Source organism: Glycine soja, chromosome 1 (assembly GCF_004193775.1).
Source record: "Glycine soja cultivar W05 chromosome 1, ASM419377v2, whole genome shotgun sequence".
Lineage (NCBI taxonomy): Eukaryota > Viridiplantae > Streptophyta > Magnoliopsida > Fabales > Fabaceae > Glycine > Glycine soja.
This window is the reverse complement of record NC_041002.1, coordinates 28,794,795-28,799,776: the sequence shown is the minus strand read 5'-3', so window position 1 is coordinate 28,799,776 and position 4,982 is coordinate 28,794,795. Positions and strand designations below refer to the sequence as shown.

The 4,982-nt window shown below is 41.5% G+C and overlaps 1 non-coding gene across 1 annotated transcript; it reads right to left on the bottom strand.

The window, feature by feature from the left end:
• Positions 1-894: 894 nt before the first annotated feature.
• On the bottom strand, positions 895-1,001 carry LOC114368913. The gene has a single exon (XR_003657446.1). It is a non-coding gene; the product is annotated as a small nucleolar RNA R71 (small nucleolar RNA).
• Positions 1,002-4,982: the final 3,981 nt, after the last annotated feature.

The following is a 4,982-nucleotide window of genomic DNA, read 5'->3' as shown; positions in this document are numbered from 1 at the left end:
TTTTCTTCTACTCCTTATTCTCTTAACAACATAAGTAAAAGCCTTAGAAGAGTAAATTTTTAATTAGTAAAGGTTTAGGTATAATTAATTCAACCCCCCTTCTTAATTATTCTGAGGCCACTTGATCCAACACATTTTGCAAGAACTACGTAGGTCTGCGTTCCTCATCTCAAATTGAGGATACGTAGGAGCAAAGGCTCTGCTTTTGTCGACCATGCCATCCTGCTATCGTGATTCGTGAGTCCGGTAGCATGCAGAGACTCCTTACATTATCTGCACCTCGTCATTTGGAGACCCCAAGTCTGATTGACAAGCGGAGACCAATGTGGTCGTCTGCGCCCTTTCTAAAGTGATTATTTGTATAGGTGGCAAACGGATATGCCCAAGTGATTATTCGTACAAAGACAACATCTGTTGATCCTGATCCATGCGTCAGGTGGCAGGCGGATATACCCAAGTGATTATCCGTACAAAGACAACATCTATTAACCCTGACCCATGCGTCAAGTGGCAGGCGGATATACCCAAGTGATTATCCGTACAAAGACAACATCTATTAATCCTGACCCATAGCATTCTGATATTGGTAATTTTGAGCATTATAATTTTGAATATTCTGAGAACATGGCACACCCTCCACCCCGTGAGAGGACTCTAAGGGAATTGGCTGCAGGTGAAGACCCACACAAGCATCTGAAAGAATTCCATATTGTCTGCTCCACCACGAAACCACCAGATGTCCAGGAGGATCACATATTTCTAAAGGCCTTTCCTCATTCTTTAGAGGGAGTGGAAAAGGACTGGCTATATTACCTTGCTCCAAGGTCCATCATGAGCTAGGATGACCTCAAGAGAGTATTCTTGGAAAAAAATTTCCCTGCTTCCAGGACCACGACCATCAGAAAGGATATTTCAGGTATTAGACAACTCAGTGGAGAGGGCCTATATGAATACTGGGAGAGATTTAAAAAATTATGTGCCAGTTGCCCTCACCACCAGATTTCAGAGCAGCTTCTTCTCCAATATTTTTATGAAGGACTCAGCAACATGGAGAGAAGTATGATAGATGTTGCTAGTGGTGGAGCCCTTGGAGAAATGACCCCTGCTGAAGCCAAAAATTTAATTGAGAAAATGACTTCCAACTCCCAACAATTTAGTGCCAGAAATGATGCCATTGTCATTAGAGGAGTGCATGAAGTAGCCACGAATTCATCTTCATCAGGTGAGACTAAGAAGCTTGAAGGTAAACTAGATGCCTTGGTTAACCTGGTAACCCAACTGGCCATGAATCAAAAATCTGCACCTGTCGCCAGACTCTATGGTTTATGCTCCTCTACCGACCACCACACAGACCTTTGTCTTTCTGTGCAACAATCTGAAGCAATTGAACAGCCTGAAGCTTATGCTGCAAACATCTACAACAGACCTCCTCAACCTCAACAGCAAAATCAGCCACAACAGAATAATTATGACCTCTCCAGCAACAGGTACAATCCCGAATGGAGGAATCATCCCAACCTTAGATGGTCGAACCCTTCACAACAGCAACAACAACAAAAACCTTATTTTCAAAATGTTGTTGGCCTAAGCAGACCATACGTTCCTCCATCAATCCAACAACAGCAATAGCCCCAGAAATAGCAAACATTTGAGGCCCCTCCACAACCTTCCCTTGAAGAACTTGTGAGGCAAATGACTATGCAAAACATGCAGTTTCAACAAGAGACCAGAGCCTCCATTTAGAGCTTAACTAATCAGATGGGACAGTTGGCTACACAGTTAAATCAACAACAGTCCCTGAATTATGATAAATTACCTTCTCAATCTGTCCAAAATCCCAAAAATGTGAGTGCCATTACATTGAGGTCAGGAAGGCAGCATCAAGGACCTCAACCAGTAGCATCTTCCTCATCCGCAAATGAACCTGCCCAACCTCACTCTACTCCAGAAAAAGATGAAGACAAAAATTAAAAGAGTAAGTTACCTAACAATTTCTATGCAGGTGAATATAAAGAGAAGCAGCATATCCCTCTTCCATTCCCTCCAAGAGCAATTTCCAACAAAAAAATGGAAGAGGCAGAGAAGGAGATCTTGGAAGCATTTAGGAAAGTAGAGGTAAACATACCTCTGCTGGATGCAATAAAGCAAATTCTAAGATATGCTAAATTCTTGAAGGAGTTGTGCACTAATAAGCAGAAGCTTAAAGGAAGTGAAAGAATTAGTAAGGACATAAATGTCTCCGCATTGATTAGTAAATCTGTTCCCCAAATCCCTAAAAAATGTAAAGATACAGGTACTGATGCAATCCTATCCCGCAAGGGCATTGGGTAGAAGACTCCAAGTAGATTGGGCTAGAGATCCAAGGGTAGGCCCTAGGGTTCTCATGAGCCTTAGGGTAGATTTCGAGCCCATGGGCTAAGTATGAGCCCGCTTATCTTTGTAAATATTAGAATAGGTTTTTCCTTCGTTTGGGCCTTGTATTTTGGCCATTCTAGTAGTATAGGGTTTTAGCCTTGTATTTCGGGGCATTTTGAGTAGTCTTTGTAGTAAGGACCTTTTTTTGTATTTTCATGTTTTTTGTCATGGGGGTGAGCTTAGCTATTATAGGGGGTGTGTAGCTAAGTTCTAGCTTCTCATCTCAAGGAGGTGAGCTTAGCTATTAGAGAGGTATGTGTAGCTAAGCTCTAGCTTCTTTAGGAATCTTCTTAAGGAAGCTTCTCAAGGAGGTGAGCTTAGTTATGAGAGGGGTGTGTGTAGCTAAGCTTTAGCTTCTCAAGGAAGTTTTCTCAAAGAAGCTTCTCAAGGAAGTTTTCTCAAGAAATCTTCTCAAGGAAGCTACCTAGTCTATAAATAGAAGCATGTGTAACACTTGTTGTAACTTTGATGAATGAGAGTCTTGTGAGACACAACTCAAAGTTCAACTTCTCTCCCTTTTTCTTCCTTCAATTTCGTGCTCCCCCCTCTCTCTTTCTCTCCCTCTTTCTTTTCCTCCATTGAAGCATCCTCTCCAATCTTCTTATCCAAGGCTCATCTTGGTGGTGAAGCTCCTTCTTCTATGGCTTATTCCCTAGTGGATGGCGCCTCCTCTCACGTCCTTTCCTTTGTCTTCCGCTGCATCTCCATGGTGGAAAATCACCATTAAAGGACCCCATTGAAGCTCAAAGATCCAGCGTCCATAGAAGCCCCACAAGCAAGCTTCCATCAGGTACATTCAACATACCTTGTATTATAGGGAACAATAAGTTTGACAATACCATGCTAGATTTAGGAGCTTCTATTAGTGTTATGCCTCTGTCTATTTTTAATTCTATATCTCTAGGTCCTTTGCAGTTAACTGGTGTGGTAATTCATTTAGCTAATAGAAGTGTTGCCTATCCTGCTGGTTTCATAGAGGATGTCTTAGTTAGAGTTGGTGAGTTGATTTTTATATTTTAAATATGGAAGAGGGATTTTCTAAAGGATCAGTTCCCATTATTATAGGCAGACCTTTTATGAAAACTGCTAGAACTAAGATAGATGTATATGCAGGCACACTATCTATGGAGTTTGGTGATATAACTGTTCATTTTAATATTCTTGATTCTATGAAACACCCATCTAAAGATCTTTTTGTATTTCATGTTGAAATAATTGACCATATTGTTGATGAATACATGACTGATCTTCATTCTAATCTGCATGTCTGTCACTCTTCATGCATTGAATCTGAATTTGTACTTGATCATATGTCTGAATTTGATGCTGAGAGTGAATCTGAATTTGATATTGATTACATGTCTGGTGATGTTTTACCTCTTGAGATTGATTTTATAAAGTCAGATAGAACTAACCATGTTTCATGAAGTACACATACTTCTGACTTTCTTTATGAGGTACAGGTTGAGAAACCATCTCTTTCTACCACTATCCAGCCGCCCACACCAGAATTGAAGCCTCTGCCATCAAATTTAAAATATGCTTACTTGGATGATAGCAAAAGTTTTACAGTAATTATATCTGCCTCCTTTGCTGATGAGCAAGAGGAGAAGTTGTTATCTGTTCTCAAGAAGCATAATAAGGCGATAGGCTGGACCCTGGCGGACATTCTTGATATTAGCCCATCCACATGTATGCATCGAATAAATTTAGAAGATGGAGCTAAACCAGTAAGACAGCCACGGAGAAGACTCAACCCAATGATTCTTGATGTAGTGAAGAAGGAGGTAACCAAGCTTTTGCAAGCTAGAATCATTTATCCTATCTCCGACAACCAATGGGTGAGTCCTGTGTAGGTAGTCCCGAAGAAAATCGGCCTTACCGTCATCAAAAATGAGAAGGAAGAGTTGATTCCTAGTCGGGTGTAGAACAATTGGAGAGTCTGCATCGACTATAGGAGGTTGAACCAGGTTACCAAAAAGGACCATTTTCCCCTGCCATTCATTGACCAAATGCTTGAACGCCTGGCAGGTAAATCTCACTACTGTTTCCTTGATGGTTTTTCTGGTTATATGCAAATCACTATTGCACCTGAGGATCAGGAAAAGACCACATTCACCTGCCCCTTCGGCACTTTTGCCTATAGGAGGATGCCTTTCGGCCTGTGCAATGCCCCTGGTACCTTCCAGTTGATGCAATCCTATCCCGCAAGGGCATTGGGTAGAAGACTCCAAGTAGATTGGGCTAGAGATCCAAGGGTAGGCCCTAGGGTTCTCATGAGCCTTAGGGTAGATTTCGAGCCCATGGGCTAAGTATGAGCCCGCTTATCTTTGTAAATATTAGAATAGGTTTTTCCTTCGTTTGGGCCTTGTATGTTGGCCATTCTAGTAGTATAGGGTTTTAGCCTTGTATTTCGGGGCATTTTGAGTAGTCTTTGTAGTAAGGACCTTTTTTTGTATTTTCATGTTTTTTTTCATGGGGGTGAGCTTAGCTATTATAGGGGGTGTGTAGCTAAGTTCTAGCTTCTCACCTCAAGGAGGTGAGCTTAGCCTTGTATTTCGGGGCAT